Source organism: Podarcis cretensis, assembly GCF_951804945.1.
Source record: "Podarcis cretensis genome assembly, chromosome: 4".
Classification (NCBI taxonomy): Eukaryota; Metazoa; Chordata; class Lepidosauria; order Squamata; family Lacertidae; genus Podarcis; species Podarcis cretensis.
The window spans coordinates 105,670,298-105,690,436 of NC_137173.1; the positions used below are offsets into that span (position 1 = coordinate 105,670,298).

At 45.9% G+C, this 20,139-nt stretch overlaps 1 long non-coding RNA gene across 1 annotated transcript; it reads left to right on the forward strand.

Moving 5' to 3' along the window:
• The first annotated feature begins 293 nt into the window (after positions 1 to 293).
• On the forward strand, positions 294 to 17,241 carry LOC307214334. The gene is made up of 4 exons (XR_013837929.1): positions 294 to 435; positions 9,541 to 9,740; positions 12,590 to 12,737; positions 16,948 to 17,241. It is a non-coding gene; the product is annotated as an uncharacterized lncRNA (long non-coding RNA).
• Positions 17,242 to 20,139: the final 2,898 nt, after the last annotated feature.

Genomic DNA, 20,139 nt, shown 5'->3' on the forward strand with positions numbered 1-20,139 from the left:
AAAAGAAAAAGGATAAGGAAAGCAACAAGAAGCAACAAGGCTGCAAAGATAATGGAAAACCAAACAAAACACAGTAAGCTGCAAGGTCTGCCAAAAAGAAACCTCTTCCTTGCACACGCAGCAGCAGATTGGCTGCTCAGTCTGACTCCCCTGCAGCCAAAGAGACCAGAGGGGAGGCACACAGCCTTATATAGCCTGCTGCTTCCTCCCCCTCCCCACTGTTATTTGATTTGTGGCATTGTGGCATCACACCTCTTTGCCCCTCCCAGCTGCAAAGGATTCTCATTCTGGCATTTTCTCGCTAGCTGCCAGAGCAAGTTTTGTTAACACTAGTCCAGCTTTTAGAGATTTCAACAATAGCATTGTTATCGGTCTAAGTAAGAGGTGGTGGAATCTGGAATCTGGAAGAACTTCTCTCCTTTTGGGGTCCTGATGGTAAGTTCAAGTCTTCTCTCTAGGAGATGCCAGGCCACTTCAAAAGCACCCCCATTTTTGCTGAAGAGCAGGGCACATTTCCTTTACAGCCTGTCAGTACTAATAATCTGGACAGACAAATCTTGAAGAGGATAAGACATTTCCTCACTGCTGGGCATTGAGCGCACTGTTTCTATAGTGCCGAGACTATATCACCTCAAAGTACAGGAGGCCATGCCTTGAATAAATCCCAAGTTTCTCATTCCCAGCAGGCGATCAGATTGACGAGGCAAGTAAATGGTTCCATAGAATTTCTCTCTCACAGTTTTTGACTACATATTGAGGTCATCAGTTTTACAAAATGGATCCTTACATAGGTATAACCAAGATGGATTTCTTTAAAGAATACTTGTCTGGAGGAACAGATGGCTTTGCTGGCAGTGAGGTAAATGAGAATTTGTTCCCCTATTAGAGGTAATACTTCAGGAGCACTCAGTATCCTAGTGAAGCTTCCAAGCCTAGGCTGTAACCAAGGTATAATTGCCTTAGCATGGGAGCCTTTCCTTTCCTCTCAGTACTGTGTCTAGCCTTAGAATTCAAAACAGTTTTTAAAGGGTTTAATTAAAACAGCAACTCCAAAACAAAACAAAGATGGGGGGCAGCAGCCCACTTGTTCCCCGCATGAACATTCATGGGAAATCAGGAATAGTAATATTATCGAGCGTTAACCCCACCCATACCTTACTTCTTAGTAAACATGCAAAGATTTGGACTGCACATGTGCTTTTAATAAGAGAATTCTGTCAGAGAGGCTGATATTGATCCCTGTAGCATACATAATATCATAGATTTGGAGGACAAAGGAATGTTTGTTATGCTCATCCTTTCTGATACCTGCATAACAACTACCCTGTCACTTCCACCATGAATTTGAGCAGCAAGTTCAATAAAATCTGTTTTAACTTGAGCCTGTCTTTCAAAGGGACTTGGTCTCAGTATTATAGGGAAACGGCTGTAGCTTAGGGACAGAAGGTCTGCCTTCCATGCAGAAAGTCTCAATATCTATAACTTCACACACACACCAAGTCAGGATATGCATTTTTTAAAAGTATTGTATGGATTCCAATTGCTGTAGTTGTTCATATATTTTTACCACAGGGAGTAATATAGCACCTTACATTTTAACAGATTTAGGGAACAATCCTATGCACAAGAAACTGGGATAAAGCAAGTTGGTGCAAATTAAGCCAGCATGAAGTTACCAGATCCAAACCCTGTTCAGCAGTGGGGAGCTTTTAAATTGTTTTTTAGGCTGGGCTGCCAGATCACATAGCTGCACTGAATGGGCTTAGGCTTCAGCCAAAGTCCTCCACTCTCTGGTCCTCAGACCCTCCAAGTGTCCCTATTTTCCAGGGACTTCCCTGATTTAGAGAAGCTGTCCCGGTTTCTGATTTGATCTTGGAATCTCCCACTTTTCCTTAGGATGTCCTTATTTTCATTGGAGAAATGTTGGAGGGTATGGAGTTATTCAACCCCTGAGCCATCTGAAGGCAATCCTGTATAGGGAAGTTTTTTAATGCTTAATGTTCTATTACATTTTTATATTTGTTGGAAGCTGTCTAGAGTGTCTGGGGCAACCCAATCAGATGGGTCGGGTATAAATAGTAAAATTATCATTATAGAATCTAACATCCCATTTTCATTGGAGAAATGTTGGAGGGCAAGGGTCTTTTTGGAGACTTGTACCAACTTTGACTCAGCTATCTGAGTAAGTTACGGTGGAATATTTTCAGCTGAGCCGGGGTTGAATTCTTCAGGTTTTCACTGAGCCTGGTTGAGCCAGGAGTCAGCCGGCAGAAGTGAAGATCCTCTACATACTAAGCTTCTTATCCTGGGATTGGGGCAACAGTTTGTCTTGTATGTTGTTTTTGTTGTACCATATTAACTTGGTAAACCCCCTCAGGAATTATTTTCTAAACTGCTTTGCGTGTGTATGTGTCATGGCATTATGTTTACAAACTTCCATTAATATCCATATACCACTGTCCCCTCTAAAATAATTTGCTAATGAATAATAAGTGTCAAATTGCAAATAAGAATCAACTAATCTCATCAAAATTCTGAATTTCCATAGTGAAATTCAAATGCACTGCATTTCTCGAGCCTTAAGGTGAGCTTATAATATACTGAGTAAATAAATAGGGGAAAACATATTTGCTAAGGGAAAAATTAACTTGCAGGCTTTGCAAAAAATATATGCAAAAGATAATAGGCTTAATGAGATGTCCCACACAGCCTGAAGTCTTTGTACTTAGAACTCATCCAAGCTCTGGAAGTATGTATTCCAAAAGAGCAGAGACAAATTGGAAAGTATTAATATTTTTCTCCTTTTTCCCTTGCCAGAAGTTCGCCTAGTGACATAAAAAACAACAGGCCACAGTAAATATGGCAGCAATTGTAATTAAATAGTGATTGATTGATTGACCAATGAATTAATTTAAAATATTAGAAAAAACATAGAAAGCTGATGTAATCATCCTGATTTGACCAGATCATCTATGCAGCCCCACTAACTGGTACCAGCTTTCTTTACCTCATTCCAATCTTCATACACCCAGTTCTTTTTTATCCACACTTCCCTTCATCCCCCCCGCCCCCCCCCCATTTTGATTTATTCTTGCTGCTGTTTGTTTTTCGAGTCTGTCTAACTGGAGCCATCACCTGGCATCCATGCTGCCTGGGAAATATAGTTCAATAGGCCTGGAGAGAACCCGGTTTGCGAAGATTAGTTTAACTGTTAGTTGTTCTCTTACTAGTCACAGTCAATATGATGATTCCCATTTTCCTTAAAACAGTTCCAGGTCTTATGAGTTTGTTTTATTTTGTACTTGTCAGTTTTATTTAGTCTCTCTTCATTGACTTCTTATTTATCAGCCATAGTCCCTATTATCTTTTCTTAGTATCATTATGTATGGCTGCCCCTACCCAAATTTACTGCCTTTTGCTGCAGCCCAAACTGCTCCAAATGACTCACAGTAGTGAGTCACAGTAACCTAGACAGCATCTTAAAAAGTAGAGACATCACCTTGCCAACAAAGGTCCGTATAGTAAAAGCTATGGTTTTCCCAGTAGTGATGTATGGAAGCGAGAGCTGGACCATAAAGAAGGCAGATCGCCGAAGAATTGATTCCTTTGAATTATGGTGCTGGAGGAGACTCTTGAGAGTCCCATGGACTGCAAGAAGAACAAAACGATCCATTCTTAAGGAAATCAGCCCTGAGTGCTCACTGGAAGGACAGATCGTGAAGCTGAGGCTCCAATACTTTGGCCACCTCATGAGAAGAGAAGACTCCCTGGAAAAGACCCTGATGTTGGGAAAGATGGAGGGCACAAGGAGAAGGGGACAACAGAGGACGAGATGGTTGGATAGTGTCTTCGAAGCTACAAACATGAGTCTGACCAAACTGCGGGAGGCAGTGGAAGACAGGAGGGCCTGGCGTGCTCTGGTCCATGGGGTCACGAAGAGTCGGACACGACTAAACGACTAAACAACAACAACAAGTGAGTCACAGTAACTCTCCCTAGAAACCAAGGACTTTGATTCTGTATCCAGGAATTGTCATGAGAGTCATAATGCTGTAATCTGACATCATTTATAGTTGAAGGAGCTAATACAACAGCAGTTTAAAAATGAATTTGTAAACAGTCCTGGCAAATGTTGGTACCCAGTACCGCTTTAAGGGTCAAAGGTGAAAGGCATCTCTGAAAGGAGCACCCTGACATGTGGGTGACGGGAAAGAATCCTCCCTACCCTAACAAACTGGTTGCTGTGAAGTGAAGTCAAGCCACGGTACCCCAAAAGTCTTACCTACCCCTTTGCCTGTGCCCCCTCCTCCTTCTGCTTTTACACAAGTGGTATGATGTACAAGTAAAATAATATTGCTTTTATAAAATGTTATTTTATCAAAAATAAGGCTTTTAAAACAGCTTACAAGTAAAATAAAAAATATACAATATTTTATAATGTAAGCTATAGTAATGTAAACATGTAATGCTTTTGATATACAAATATAATAATAATAATTGGATAATAATAATAATAATAATAATTTATTATTTATACCCCGCCCATCTGGCTGGGCCTCCCCAGCCACTCTGGGCGGCTTCCAAAAGAATATTAAAATACTATGATACATCAAACATTAAAAGCATCCCTGAACAGGGCTGCCTTCAGATGTCTTCTAAAAGTCTGGTAGTTGTTGTTCTCTTTGACATCTGGTGGGAGGGCATTCCACAGGGAGGGCGCCACTACCGAAAAGGCCCTCTGCCTGGTTCCCTGTAACTTGGCTTCTCGCAGTGAGGGAACCGCCAGAAGGCCCTTGGTGCTGGACCTCAGTGTCCGGGTAGAACGATGGGGGTGGAGACGCTCCTTCAGGTATACTGGACCGAGGCCGTTTAGGGCTTTAAAGGTCAGCACCAACACTTTGAATTGTGCTCGGAAACGTACTGGGAGCCAATGTAGGTCTTTCAAGACCGGTGTTATATGGTCTCGGTGGCCGCTCCCTGTCACCAGTCTGGCTGCTGCGTTCTGGATTAGTTGTAGTTTCCGGGTCACCTTCAAAGGTAGCCCCACGTAGAGTGCATTGCAGTAATCCAAGCGGGAGATAACCAGAGCATGCACCACTCTGGCGAGGCAGTCCACAGGCAGATAGGGTCTCAGCCTGCGTACCAGATGGAGCTGGTACACAGCTGCCCTGGACACGGATTTAACCTGTGCCTCCATGGACAGCTGTGAGTCCAAAATGACTCCCAGGCTGCGCACCTGGTCCTTCAGGGGCACAGTTACCCCATTCAGGACCAGGGAGTCCTCCACACCTGCCCGCCTCCTGTCCCCCAGAAACAGTACTTCTGTCTTGTCAGGATTCAATCTCAATCTGTTAGCCGCCATCCATCCTCCAACCGCCTCCAGACACTCACACAGGACCTTCACCGCCTTCACTGGTTCTGATTTGAAAGAGAGGTAGAGCTGGGTATCATCCGCATACTGATGAACACCCAGCCCAAACCCCCTGATGATCTCTCCCAGCGGCTGCATGTAAATGTTGAAAAGCATGGGGGAGAGGACAGAACCCTGAGGCACCCCACAAGTGAGAGCCCAGGGGTCTGAACACTCATCCCCCACCACCACTTTCTGAACACGGCCCAGGAGGAAGGAGCGGAACCACTGTAGGACAGTGCCCCCAGCTCCCAGCCCCTCAAGACGGTCCAGAAGGATGTTATGGTCGATGGTATCAAACGCCGCTGAGAGATCCAGCAGAACTAGGAAACAGCTCTCACCTTTGTCCCTAGCCCGCTGGAGATCATCAACCAGTGCGACCAAGGCAGTTTCAGTCCCATGATGAGGCCTGAATCCCGACTGGAAGGGATCCAAATGGTCCGCTTCTTCCAGGCGTGCCTGGAGTTGTTCAGCAACCACTCGCTCAATCACCTTGCCCAAGAATGGAAGATTTGAGACTGGGCGATAGCTGGCCATCGTGGCCGCATCTAAAGATGGTTTTTTAAGAAGTGGTTTGATAACCGCCTCTTTCAGCGGGTCTGGGAAGGCTCCCTCACGGAGGGAAGCATTCACCACCCCACGAAGCCCATCGCCCAGTCCTTCCCGGCTAGCTTTTATAAGCCAGGATGGGCAAGGATCCAGGAGACAGGTGGTTGGCTTCACTCGTCCAAGCAGCCTGTCCACATCCTCGGAGGTAACAGATTGGAATTGATCCCATGCAATTTGACTAGACAGGACTCTAGCACTCTCCCGCCCCGGCCCTGCTCCCACGGTGGCGTCTACCTCTTCCCGAATCTGAGCGACTTTATCTGCAAAAAACTTTGCAAAATCATTGCAGGAGATCATGTGGCCCGTACTGGGCCCTGATGTAGCAGGTGGTTCCGCTAAATTGCGGACCACCTGAAAAAGTCTCCTGCTGCTGTTTTCTGCAGATGCAATAGAGGCGGTGAAGAAAGTCTTCTTCGCCGTCGCTACCGCCACTTGGTAGGCTCGACATTGAGCTCTAACCTGTGTCCGGTCAGCTTCAGAATGAGTTATCCGCCACCGGCGCTCTAGCCGTCTCAACGATTGTTTCATTGCCCTCAGATCCGTGGAAAACCACGGGGCTCTCCGGGCTCCATGCAATCGGAGAGGGCGCTTCGGAGCCAAACAGTCAATAGCCCTGGTTAACTCCACATTCCAGCGGGCCACCAGGGAATCAGCTGAAAGGCCATCAACATGGGATAAAGCATCCCCTACCACTCTCTGGAAACCATTTGGATCCATTAAGTGGCGGGGGCGGACCATCCGAATCGGTCCCACCTCCCTGCAGAGGGGAAGGGTCGCAGAGAAGTCCAGTTGCACCAGGAAGTGATCTGACCATGGCACTTCTTTTGTTTCACTTTTAGTTAGTGTCAGGTCACCAACATCCGTAGAGGTAAACACCAGGTCCAAGGCATGTCCGCGGCTATGGGTTGGGCCAAACTTATTCAGGGACAGCCCCATGGAGGCCATGCTTTCCATGAAGTCCCGAGCGGCCCCTTGTAAGGTCGTGTCGGCATGGATATTAAAATCCCCTAGGACAACCAAACTAGGTGTCTCCAGGAGAACATCCGCCACGACCTGAAGCAGCTCGGGCAGGGAATCCTTGGTGCAGCGGGGAGGTCGGTACACCAAAAGGAATCCTGTACTGCCCCTATTGCCCAACTTCCAGAACATGCACTCAGAGAACTGGGTCTTCCCAATAGGACGCCTGGTGCAAACTAATGACTTCCTAAAAATCACTGCAACCCCCCCTCCCCGCCCACAAGGCCTGGGTTGCTGTGCGTAAGAGAAACCTGGTGGACAAGCAGCAGCAAGAACAGGCCCGTCCGCTTCATTCAACCAAGTCTCTGTTACACATGCCAGGTCAAATCCCCCATCCATGATCAGGTCATGGATGGCAGTGGTCTTATGAATCATTGACCTGGCATTGCACAGCAGCACCTTCAGGTCATGTGGGTATCCCTTGCTGATTCTAGTATCCATCTGGTCAGGACCAGACCTGGAGGCAGGGATAGTCCTCAGACAACGACTAAACCTGCCTCCTCTGTAATGACATGGTCTGGTCTTAGCGTAACTCCTCCTCCTACCCGAGATCACTGAGATCGGTTGTCCCAACGCATCCCCCCCTGTGGAACATGCCGCAGCCATTTTGTTGGCTGGGACCCACTCCCCGGCAGCCCTGACCCCTCCCCTTAAGAACAAAATAAGACCTTAAAACAATGAAAACAAAACAAAAAAGAAACCCCAAAAAACAAAAAAAAACAATACAAATAAAAAACTCCAAAAATTACAAATCCATCAAAATCAAAACAAATTCCCAACTAAACATCCATCCCACCCCCACCCCATCCCTGCATATACAGTAATAATAATGACAATAATAATAATAATAAAGAAATAAAAAGGAAAAGGAAAATTTTAAAACATTTTAAAAAGAACTCTGCACCCCTCCGGATCCCCCTGGGCCGCAGCAGCAGTGACAGCAATCGTCCCTGTCAGGCCTGTCAGGCCCCGCCCCGGGCCAGATGGTGAGTGGCAGGAAGGAGCAGGGCCCTCAGACACCCACGCAGGAGAGTCCTCCTGGGCAGCAGAGCACAGCAGTCCTTATGGGGCTTCAGGCCCCGCCCCAGGCCAGATGGTGAGTGGCAGGAAGGAGCAGGGCCCTCAGACACCCACGCAGGAGAGTCCTCCTGGGCAGCAGAGCACAGCAGTCCTTATGGGGCTTCAGGCCCCGCCCCGGGCCAGATGGTGAGTGGCAGGAAGGAGCAGGGCCCTCAGACACCCACGCAGGAGAGTCCTCCTGGGCAGCAGAGCACAGCAGTCCTTATGGGGCTTCAGGCCCCGCCCCAGGCCAGATGGTGAGTGGCAGAAAGGAGCAGGGCCCTCAGACACCCACGCAGGAGAGTCCTCCTGGGCAGCAGAGCACAGCAGTCCCTGTGAGGCTTCAGGCCCCGCCCCAGGCCAGATGGTGAGTGGCAGGAAGGAGCAGGACCCTCAGACACCCATACAGGAGAGTCCTCCTGGGCAGCAGAGCACAGCAGTCCTTATGGGGCTTCAGGCCCCGCCCCAGGCCAGATGGTGAGTGGCAGGAAGGAGCAGGGCCCTCAGACACCCACGCAGGAGAGTCCTCCTGGGCAGCAGAGCACAGCAGTCCTTATGGGGCTTCAGGCCCCGCCCCAGGCCAGATGGTGAGTGGCAGAAAGGAGCAGGGCCCTCAGACACCCACGCAGGAGAGTCCTCCTGGGCAGCAGAGCACAGCAGTCCCTGTGAGGCTTCAGGCCCCGCCCCAGGCCAGATGGTGAGTGGCAGGAAGGAGCAGGACCCTCAGACACCCATACAGGAGAGTCCTCCTGGGCAGCAGAGCACAGCAGTCCTTATGGGGCTTCAGGCCCCGCCCCAGGCCAGATGGTGAGTGGCAGAAAGGAACAGGGCCCTCAGACACCACACACACAATTTTATATCTTTTTACTGGATCCACAATATACTGTGTTCATCCCCAAATGAAACAAATTTCAAGCTAATATAATTTGCCTTCTTTTGTTTATTTCTCTGTCATCAAACAGGATCTCAATGCTTACAGTTATATAGTTGCACAGTTTGCTGTTGCTGTTGTTGTTTAGTCATTTATTTGTGTCTGACCCCTTGTGACCCCATGGACCAGAGCACACCAGTCACTCCTGTCTTCCACTGCCTCCCGCAGTTTGGTCAAACTCATGTTAGTAGTTTCATAGTTGCACAGACAACTTGCCAAAGACTAAAATTGCATGAAGTTAGCAATACCTGTTCCACCATATACTTGCCATAAGTAGAGCTGATTTCATTCCACTTCTGTTTGGTTTCTGCCAAACACATGATTTGCCTCACTGTCCATTATGGGTGGAATTTCACATTTTTGTCATCACTGTAACTGGGTTTAACTAATGGATTGCATTCTATTCCTCCTACGTCGCTGCATTTGAAGTGTTTCCTGTGTCTCTGTGTGTTTGCAAACTGACTTTTCAAAGTAAGTGAAGAAGCTAATGGCCCATCAATTACCTTCTCCCCAGATCTTTTTCAGTGGAAGAAGGAAGGATGACAGGGAACCTTGACACCAAGAGAGGCATGGGACAAAGGTGGACCTTTGAAAAGTACACAATATGACAAGGAGCAGGATTGGGCCTCAATGGCAGATGCACCTGATCACCTCAGGGGCATAAAGAAAGGCCTTGCATATCTCCTGGGGGTGTGGCGGTACCCCAGCTGAGAAGTAAGGCCCATTGCATTTATTGGAAAGTAGGTCTTGGTGTTTAATGTCAGGAGTAAGCCAGCAGTAAATCACACTATGCAAGTTGGAGTTAAGCAGGATCTGCACAGGAGTGTCCGGCCTCATGAGCACATGAAGTAGCTGCTGAGACTGAAGGTCCCCACCTCCCCACAGCTGCCCAAGTCTCCTCCTCTCCAGGGTTAACATTATTATGTAATATTTGCAGCTTTTGCAGGGGAAATCTGGTGGAAACAAATGCCATTTACATTCACATGATGTAAATCTGGCACTGACAACGAGTGAATGCACACACGCCTGGAAGAAGCGGACCATTTGGATCCCTTCCAATCGGGATTCAGGCCTCATCATGGGACTGAAACTGCCTTGGTCGCACTGGTTGATGATCTCCGGCGGGCTAGGGACAAAGGTGAGAGCTGTTTCCTAGTTCTGCTGGATCTCTCAGCGGCGTTTGATACCATCGACCATAACATCCTTCTGGACCGTCTTGAGGGGCTGGGAGCTGGGGGCACTGTCCTACAGTGGTTCCGCTCCTTCCTCCTGGGCCGTGTTCAGAAAGTGGTGGTGGGGGATGAGTGTTCAGACCCCTGGGCTCTCACTTGTGGGGTGCCTCAGGGTTCTGTCCTCTCCCCCATGCTTTTCAACATTTACATGCAGCCGCTGGGAGAGATCATCAGGGGGTTTGGGCTGGGTGTTCATCAGTATGCGGATGATACCCAGCTCTACCTCTCTTTCAAATCAGAACCAGTGAAGGCGGTGAAGGTCCTGTGTGAGTGTCTGGAGGCGGTTGGAGGATGGATGGCGGCTAACAGATTGAGATTGAATCCTGACAAGACAGAAGTACTGTTTCTGGGGGACAGGAGGCAGGCAGGTGTGGAGGACTCCCTGGTCCTGAATGGGGTAACTGTGCCCCTGAAGGACCAGGTGCGCAGCCTGGGAGTCATTTTGGACTCACAGCTGTCCATGGAGGCACAGGTTAAATCCGTGTCCAGGGCAGCTGTGTACCAGCTCCATCTGGTACGCAGGCTGAGACCCTATCTGCCTGTGGACTGCCTCGCCAGAGTGGTGCATGCTCTGGTTATCTCCCGCTTGGATTACTGCAATGCACTCTACGTGGGGCTACCTTTGAAGGTGACCTGGAAACTACAACTAATCCAGAACGCAGCAGCCAGACTGGTGACAGGGAGCGGCCACCGAGACCATATAACACCGGTCTTGAAAGACCTACATTGGCTCCCAGTACGTTTCCGAGCACAATTCAAAGTGTTGGTGCTGACCTTTAAAGCCCTAAACGGCCTCGGTCCAGTATACCTGAAGGAGCGTCTCCACCCCCATCGTTCTACCCGGACACTGAGGTCCAGCACCAAGGGCCTTCTGGCGGTTCCCTCACTGCGAGAAGCCAAGTTACAGGGAACCAGGCAGAGGGCCTTTTTGGTAGTGGCGCCCTCCTTGTGGAATGCCCTCCCACCAGATGTCAAAGAGAACAACAACTACCTGACTTTTAGAAGACATCTGAAGGCAGCCCTGTTCAGGGATGCTTTTAATGTTTGATGTATCATAGTATTTTAATATTCTTTTGGAAGCCGCCCAGAGTGGCTGGGGAGGCCCAGCCAGATGGGCGGGGTATAAATAATAAATTATTATTATTATTATTATTATTATTATAGATGCTTTAGGTGAGATCCCTGCATTGCAAAGGGTTGGACTAGATGACCCTCTAGGTCCCTTCCAACTCTACAATTCTATAAATGCCACACCCATTTCCATACCATTAGAATTCTCCAACATCCCTAGTTCAGACATTATTATGTAGACAGCAGGAAGACGCAATTCTCAAAGTCATACTGAAACCCCAATATAATAGTGATACATGTCACTATATGATACAGAATAATTTGGAGAGGGGAGAATTGGAAAACTTTCAGCCCCTGGCATTAATAATTTAGCTAAGTTGTTTTTTCCAGCTTGGTTAATTGTATTCACTATATTAAAGTACAACAGCTGCAATTAATTAACACTTTAATTATAAATTCAGAGATATCATCTAGTTCCCTCTATGTGGTACAAATCAGTGTACACAACCATAACATAGCAACAGAATAAATCACTTATCTTTGTTCTCCTATGCACTTCTCATAGGTTGCGTATAATTATCTACCTGGGGGAAAGGTAAATGCTAAGGCTGTACACGGCCTCCCACCGTCCCGTGGCCCCAATTCCTCTGAGGTTCCTGAGGTTCTCTTCAGAGACATAGAGAGCACACTTCCTTCAAATGTGGAGTTAGAGGCAAAGGCTAATGCAGATGCCAGTCCATCCATTAGCGAAAGTGTCCGGGTCACTAATATGACATTATGTGTGGACCAGGGGATGCAAAGGGTGGGGGGCACCGGGGCGCCGAATTCTGGACTGTATACCAGTCCATATCAATCTGACAGTGAAAAGCAATGTAGTGAAAGTCCATGCCCCCCTTCTCCATCTCTCTGTGTAGTGGTTAAGAGCAGTGGACTCGTAATCTGGTGAACCGGGTTCGCTTCCCCACTCTTCCACATGCAGCTGCTGGGTGACCTTGGACTAGTCACACTATTGGAGCTGTATCTTCCTGGCAGCAGACAACAGAACTGTGAGACAGGTGTAAAATACTCAAGTAAGTGTTTTATTTACAATCTTACAAACACAAAAACATGTGGGTGTTCTCTTTTGCAGGCAAATTCAAACTGCAACTTCTCCTCCTTTTGTACTCATCACCAGCTGTACCTAATCAGCCTAGAAAACCACACCCAGAACTCACAGAAACAGTTCTTAAAGTTACAATCATCTTTTCTGTTTCTTTGCAGAATGACTCCTAACACACACTTCTCTGAAGTCTCTCAGCTTCACTCATGGGAAAGTAGATTGTTAGCTGCTTTGAGACTCCTTAGCTTCAAATATTTCCCAATAAGTCAGAAAACAAAAGAATTTTCTTCCACTGCATTGTTGTTACAGGTGAGTGATTTCCCCCCTAAAAAAGGTCATCAAATTTGGCTTCCCCCCTCCCCAAAAAAGTTCAATAAAAGTTAATTTGGGGGTGCTGGACAGATCTTTGCACCCTGGCGTCACATATGCTAAAGATTAAAGATGGCCATGGTGAGAACTTTCTGTTATAGAGACTGAATGATGTAGACACAGTTGTGTGTTCAGACCCAGAGACCTCCCCCCTAAATAAATTCAGACATGACTCAAATTTTAGTTTTGTTTTTTTGGCAGACAACTTTATTGATTACAGAGAGTGAGTGGTTGCATAGGCTCTGGTTCAACTAGCTCCCTGCACCCTTGCAGGCAGCGCTGACCCAGGGCACCAGCATAGGTCAGCCAAGGGTAAACACCTGAATAAGTGGCTAACAGGCTAACTCCGCCACCCAAATGTTCCCCTGGACTCAGGCACGGGCACAACCCCCTCTCAGGGGTTGGCCAAACCAGCTGAGTCCCTGGATTCCTTTAACAGAATACCCTTCACATAGGGATGGCGAGAGCGTTCTCCCATCACTATCACCTGAACCAGTGCCTATCCGCAACATTACAAGTTGTGATGATTTGCTACGCGGCAGGCGAAACCCAAATGGCAACAGCCAAGCAGCCAAGTGGGGAAATTCCTGTCATGCCCCTGTCCCAAGGACAGACTACACACGGCGGCATAGTAAAGTCAATTGCAAAATGCCCTAAAAGTAGGGAGAGGTGGACGGTTATTCTGAATGCACGAGCCGAAAGAGGAAGCTCTGGGTCACATGCATGGGTATATATAGGTCCCTCGATCGGTTTAGACTGCACCCCATTGGCCAGATTGAACCCAAGATTGAGGGACCTATCAATCGAGTGTTGTGGTGAGGCATCTAATCATAAGCCTGCATTTTTATTAAAGCTTATATGTTTAATCAGGGCCTGTATCTTAAAAGACCAGTCTTAGAAGACCAGTTGCCTAAAAACCTTGGCAAGATATTTTTACTCCTAGACAAGGGGCCCCCCTGATTTATAGCAGAAAACAATTCTCAAAGTCGTAAAAAGGGAATTACAGGCTGACAGCCAAGGTTACACTGACCCTACAAATTAAGGGTGGATAAATAGTAAAATGAGCCATATCTTCTTCCTAAGGTTAAGAAGGTCAAGAGCAGTGAAAAAGACAACTGACTTGGCTGGAGAAAATAGGTTTTCTTTCTTTCTATTTTTGAGGCTGAGAAACAAGAGAAGAAGAGCTGGCAGAAAGGGAGCATTTTTGGGGAAGCCTTTTCTAAAGTTGTTTCTTTCTTAAACTAAGATCCTTTTAAGATTTCTTTTCCTTTTAAAAGGTTATTTATGTATTAAATATATTAGCTTAAATATAATTATGCAAAGGATTTAAGAAATGCTAGATTCTTATTTCATATAGTTGGAAGAGATCACAGGGGCCATCAGCCATCAGCCCCCCCCCCCCTTGCCAGACAGGAGACGCCATCGAGCACTCCTGATATATGGTTGTCAGGCCTTTTGTTTAGAAACCTTCAAATGAAGGAGATCTCAATGTTGATGTGAACTCAATCTTTGACATATGCATAAGATAAAAATTCAAGATTAATTATCTGTTTTGGAAGGCAATAGGGCAAGGAGGGCAAGAGGTGAGCTGGTAATTAAGATTCCTTGTTGAGACACATGTAAGATATATTACTACTTATTTGTCATTTATAGATAGAAGAATATATAGCTTTTTGATTTCCATAAAAGGGCAAGAGGAAATGGGTGTATCTTTTGTGATTGGTTCTAGCAAACAGCCAATAGGAATTTCAACCAGGCTGATTGGACAGAGGCAGCCACAGGAGGAGCAAGGGGGCTGGATTAAGGAAATATAAGTGCTGGCCAGAATGGCAAGAGGCCAGGCCAGAGCTTGGTAACCATATACCACTGTGCCTCATATTTATTTGTCTGACAAATAAATTACTATTTTAATTTCTCTATTGCTGCGTTGAATATTTCATTCCAGCTAAGCGTTAACCACAAGCAGGGTGCTACAGTGGTTAACCAATCAACCCACGCATAACACAGGGAGTCAGTCTCCAGGTCTCACTGCAACACATGCCCTCTTTTAGGGAGGACACAATTAATTAAAGAGTATGGCCTGCAGTTCGTCAACTTTGCACTTATTAATCATACCACCCAGCAAAGAAGTGTTGCATGACAGTGTAACACGTGACATGTGTAAGGTGGGGGTGGGGAGAGAGGCTTGGCCATACACAATATACACCGTCTGGGAAAATGGGTTACTATGGAACTCCAGATGAAAGATCTGCACATCTGTCTATTTCCAGCACATATTAGAACAAGAATTCTCAAAATACTATTTAAATACTATTTAAAATAGTAATGCAATAATATTCATTTTTTCTGTCAAAATGCAAACTGAAATGTCTGCTTTTATATTCTGAGAACTGCATCGCCATATTGCAAAATTGGGTGGGAAGCTAAATTCTTATTTCTACATTAGTCCAAGAGGTATAGACTTTGTCCACATTCTGAGGCAAGGCCCTTCCAAGGTGAGGCATCCCTGCCCTGGGTGCCATCTGCCCTAAATATAACCTCTGCCTCCTACCAAGCTCTTAGGAGATATTCTGAGGTGTTTTGCTTTTTTAGCCCACTGCAATCTAAGCAAGAGAGCCCATCTCCAAAATGATGTGATTGGAGAGTGGGGGGGAAAACAGAAAGTTTCACAATGAAAATTAGCAGGATGACTGAAACGTCTATTTTCCAAATACTGCTTCAGATTTGGGGTCCCAGGCAAGCCCCCCTCAAAGCAATCCCAAGTGAATGGGCCCCCAAATAGAGCCCTAACAGGGCTGAAGCAGGTCCTGAGGTGAATCGGGGCAGGTGGGCCTCACAGCCATAGTACAGACCAGGTCATTTTGTTTCAGAATTCATAAAGATCAAAATCCTCAAAATTCCTCCTCCAGATACGTTTGGATGACATTGATTATCTGGGTCCATTTCAGATGGGTTTTCATCCTGGTTCTGGCACTAAAATGGTGATGGTTATTTACATTTTTATTCACCCAAGACCTGTTAGTTTCTAAGCTTTTATTAATCAAGCGTTTATAGTTTGGTGCTGCTCCTATTTCATTATTATATGATTGATTATTGTTGTTTCACTATCTAAAATTTATCTTAGTTGCTCTGAGTCACTTTGCCTGAGGAGTGGGATATTAAATTCCCCAAACAAATGACTGAATATAATAACCTATGTGCCTGGAAGCAAAGCAAACATTCCTGGTAACATCTGCGGCTTTTTTAAAAAAAAAGTATGGTCACAGTCAATGAAATGTAATACAATTCTGAATAATTATGATTGTGAGACAGAATATTCCACAGAACCTCTTGAGTGATTGATGGGGAAGTAAGATATTTTCATTTCAAAGACTGCTAGTCAGAACTTTTTTCAAAAAATTTTTTTTTAAGAATAATTGTACACACAGAAAACTAGCAAGTCAGGGAGAAGGGACCAATTTTCCCTTTGCCCTTGCATGTGTAAGAAGGTAAGAAGGGTGGGAGGGAGGGAGGGAGGGATTGTGTGTGTGTGTGTGTGTATAAAGAATATGTTCAATGCATTTCTTCATAAATACAGTGCAGTTCCAGCATATTGCTGCATCTTTGCTATAGACAGCCCTGCAGCACAGCATAAATCAATATTTAGAGTCCTCTGAAATATATGCATTTTGATGGATTTTTAAAAGTCAAGAACTTTAATGAGGCATTCAGGAAGTACAAAAGCTAGTAGGAAACCACATTCCATTCACAAATTAGTCCAGGAGCTGCAATAAGAGAAATTCATATTGGAATTCAGAAAGGCTGAGTTTCTTAAGCATCCTTAGTTACAAAAGGACTGTAAGCCACATTTTTAATGGCAAAATGGGTTTCCCTTATGCAGGTTGTACTGATTATTTTGGTAACTTTGTGCCAGCTACATATTTTTTGTTAAGGGTTGTGGAATAATTCAGCAAAATGATCATAGGCAATCATGTAATTTATGTTCCACCAAATACAAAAATCTAATAAATGGAAAAGTATCCACATAAATTTTAAATAGGAATATAATTGTACCACATGTTAACCAGATATTGCTCAGTTGGTAAAACTGCTCTTGAAAGGTTTTTGTAAAAAATACATAAAGAGGTTTTGTTTATCTGCTTTTTTACAGTGACATGGAACTTCAAACAAATATTGAATCAATGCAATCTTTGCATGCATCTCTATTGATCACATTAATACTGTGTCATGGACAGGATCTAATAACAGAAAAGTGTTTGGGTGTGAACGGCAATATATGGATTTCTCATTTAGATTATTCTCAATAGGACAAAGACAAAGCAATTCAGTTTCTGATTCCAGCTGAATTAGAAAACAGCTATTACTTTCTAGCTGCACATTTGAAAAGCTGTAACGGTAAGACAGGTCTGTACTCTTATTTTCTAAATAGATTTGTAATAATGAAGCCTTTGAAGTTGCTGCCTGAGTTGCTCCAATAGGATGGAGTTTTCATGAATTTTCAATTAGTGGAGAGAAGACAGTTAAGTTATTTAAAGGATTTGTATGTTGCCTTTTAGGGGAACCTAAGGCCTAGGGGCTGAATGTTACCCAACTTCCTCCAAGATTGTCCATGAGGAAAATAGTTCTCCATCTCAGGTTTAGGGCATAGCTCTCACAAATTGAGAGGATATTTATTAAGAACGAGTGATCAAAGTATAAGAATACAGCATAGTAAGGAAGCTCATAGGCAGTCTGGAACAAATGAGTCCTTAAGGCAACACTCAAAGGTCTACACTGAAAGGGCCAGGTGTCGTTTCATAGGAAGCATACCATAACTGTGGGGCAACCACTGAGAAGGCTGTTCCATTGAGTGTCCAAGGCTGCGAATAGTGGCACTGTTGTGCCATCCAGTCCGCTTCCACTGCACCCATCTGCTTCTCCTGGCTACAGCAGAGTATCATGAGCAGAGGTGTGCCTGTGTGGAAGGAATCTCAGCCATGCAGTAAAACTCTTGTACAACAGCTTCTTCTTTTATACGAAGCTTTACAGTCACACCTCGGGTTGAATATGCTTCAGGATGAGCACTTTCGGGTTGCGCTCTGCGGCGACCCGGAAGTAACAGAGCACGTTATTTCCGGGTTTTGCCGCTTGCGCATGCACAGATAGTCAAAATGACATCACGCACATATGTGGAAGCGGCAAATCACGACCTGTGCACGCGCAGACATGCAGTCGTGGGTTGTGTTCACTTCAGGATGCAAACGGGGCTCCGGAACGGCTCCTGTTCGCACCTGAGGTACCACTGTATTGTACAGCAGCAAAACAACAAATCAGCCAGGAGAGAGCGAAGACATGATGCTTCTCTTGTTGCAGCCAAAACAGAAAGTAAAAGCATTCACATAACAAAGTACAATACCCGTATGCGAACACAGCCCCAGTTACAGGACGTCATTCCCCTTGAGCTGTTAACTCTGTAAGCTCTGGGTATCCTCACACCCCCTCTCGTCCTGTACCACTGGGGGGAGTGTAAGTACTACCACTTACCCCAAACACAACCCTTCGCAGAACTCCCCATGTCTTGGAAGCTCAAAGGTTTTGTGAACCCATCCGCTAGGTTCGTCTGACTTGGACAGTACTTCAGCTTTAATAAGCCTGTCTGAACACTCTGACATACATTCTGGAACCGTATGTCTAAATGTTTGGTTCTGGACTTGAACTGTCCAGACTTTGCCAACTTCAAATAGGGTTGATTGTCTCCCCAAATGGTGATGGGCAAGCAACACTCCCCACAGATGTCTTGGACCAAACACTTAATTCAATACACTAAATTCAGCTTCTGTAGAGGAAAGCTTTCAGGATTTCCACCCAACTAGAGATTCTCCAAACTTCACTACCAAACCAGACACAGATTTCCTGTCCCCAAGATTTGCCCAATCACTGTCAGTCCAGCATGTGAGCTCTGCTTCACCCTCAGCTGACAGTTTGAGGCAGAAATCTTTGGTATCCTGCAGATAACTTAGCACTGTCCTGACGCCATTCCAGGCACTCACACTTGGCTTTGTAGCTTCTCTGCTGAGCAGGTTTATAGCAAATGCTATGTCCGGTCTGCTCCATTGGGAAAAATACAACTCCCTAGAGCTGACTGAAATACCTCAGGGTTCTTGAACTCAGAATGTTCCCCGAGCTGACTGTCTTTCACGAAGCTCGTTTCCATGGGTGTTCTGACCCCTGCACACCCAGACATCCTGAACATCTCAAGCAACTGCTCAATCTTGCCTTTCTGACTGAGCAAGAAACTGCCGTCCTCGGTTCTATCCACCTGGACACCTAGGTACACTCTTACCGGACCTATATTTTTGAGCTTAAGGTGCCTCCCAAGCTCTTTGGCAAAAGCTTGCACCTGTTTCCCTGTCTTTGCCAAATGTATGATGTCATCAACAAACACCAACCCTAGCTCCAGTGTCTCTCTAAACCCCTTTATGTACAGGCAGCTATCTGCAAGACTTTTCCAGAAACCCATGCTTCCCAAAGCATCATTCAGGCACATGTTTCAATTTCTGGCTGACTGCTTTAGGCCATAGAAGGGTTTGTGTAACTTCCACACTACATCCTGCTTATTTCCTTCGAATCCTGGAGGAGGTAGCATGTACAGATCCTCCTTCAGATCCGAGTTTAAATAAGCAACGTCCACGTCAAAAAGATGGACCTCAAAACCCCTTTGAGTAGCAACTGCTAATAACACATGTAGAGTTTCACTTCTAGAAGTTGGTGCATACACTTCAGTATAATGCAGCCCTTTTCTCTGGGTGAAACCTCTAGCTACTAGTCTTGCTTTGTACTGTGGTTCTCCAGTTGCTATGGGCTTAATCCTGTACACCCAACGACAGCTCACTGCCTGTTTGCTTTCCGGCAGCGTTGTGATGGAGAACACACCTAGGGACTTCATTGAGTTCAACTCCTTCTCCATTGCTTCATGCCACTTCCTGGCTTCTGCCTGAGGTAACTGTTGAACCTCCTCAAAACTCTCTGGTTTGCATTGAGCCAAACCAACCCACACACCGGTGGCTGAAAACCTTTCAGGTGGCTTTCCTTTTGTGGTGCGCGCAGAGCACCTTGGCACCATGTCAGATGCCCCCTCTGACCCAGAAGTACTGGGACCAGCCCATGTGTCCTTGGCATCAGAAGATTTTCCCTCTGACTTACTACGCCTTCTGAAACCAGCTGGACTGGCTTTGGGAGATGTGGGCACACTCCTAGGCTCCTGCTTCACAGCCTTTGGAGATGCCCTTTCCTGCTCCAGTTCGGGCACCTGAACGTGGTTGAGACCCTCAGTAGGTGCAGTTACTAACTCTTCCTCCTCAGC